Source organism: Cynara cardunculus, assembly GCF_001531365.2.
Source record: "Cynara cardunculus var. scolymus isolate 2C chromosome LG 5, CcrdV1, whole genome shotgun sequence".
NCBI classification, from domain to species: domain Eukaryota; kingdom Viridiplantae; phylum Streptophyta; class Magnoliopsida; order Asterales; family Asteraceae; genus Cynara; species Cynara cardunculus.
The window spans coordinates 32,682,250-32,683,442 of NC_037532.1; positions in this window are offsets into that span (position 1 = coordinate 32,682,250).

The following is a 1,193-nucleotide window of genomic DNA, read 5'->3' on the forward strand; positions in this document are numbered from 1 at the left end:
TTTTAAGAGTTTAAGAGTTTTTAAGAGTTTTAGCCAAATGGTTTATAATATAGTATAGATATAGATTATAGATTCTTTAGATATCACTTTTAAATCTAAAAGATAACAAAAGGTTGAATTAATCTCTTAAGCAATATGATAGAATTTTAATCAAAAATAAATAACAATTTTTATATTTATATGTAACACCTGGAATTTTTTCCCCTCTTTTTCCCTCATGCAAGGTATGCCTTATTTATATCTATGAATAAATATGTAAAATAGGAGTTTAAACCCCCTTGTTTTTTTTATATTTTAGGTCCAGAATGTACCTGTTTAAATCTTTGAGTTTGAAATGAGTTTTTTTTTTTTATAAAAAAAGGGGCATTATCTCATGTATATAGATCCTGACCATGAGACTTTCCCTACCTACTATTTCTCTTTTGCTAGGAAGGTGGAGCTAGTAAAACAGGGGAAGGGTTTTACCTGGGAAAGAGAAATTCCTTTCTCTGGAAAAAAAAAGCAAGTAAAAGGAAAGGTAGGTGGGAGAAGAAGAGGGCTGCTGTTCGAGAAGGATGGTTGTCTCTTTCTGAAATTTAACTCTTTGGAAGAATTGGCAGCTCCCGGAGTCGGCCATTTTAACGTCGGCCACGTCTGCGACTGCTCCTCCAAACCTCTGCCCGACTGTCCTCGCACCAACAGCAGCGCCTGCTGCCTCGTCGCACCAACAGCAGCGCCTGCTGCCTCGTTTCTTCGCTTTTCTGCAGTCCAAACAGCAGCAGCAGCAGCAGCAAGGAGAAGAACTGCGGTGTCCTTTTCGAACAGCAAGCAGCAGCTCTGCTGCAAACGTTTTCGCCCCTCGCCAAACAGCAACAGCAGGCAGCGGCCTTGCTGTGCTGTTTCTTCGCTTTTCGGTCGCCCAAACAGCAGCTGTCGTGCTGTTTTCTTCGTCCTCCTTGCCCAATCAACAGCCTTAGCTGCGCCACGTGAATCTGCAACAGCAAGCATCAGTCCAGAGTTTAGGATTTCTCCTAAATCCTATTTAGTGAGTTCATTCAACCTTAATATTGGAACCTTACACAAATGAAATAATGCAATATACTTATCTCATACTTTAAATTGTGAAATCACTTGCTCGGATTGGAAMTGGAGATTTCTTTTAGGTAAAAGGAACGAACTTAGGAATCCCGTTTATAATGATAAGACGAGTTTGG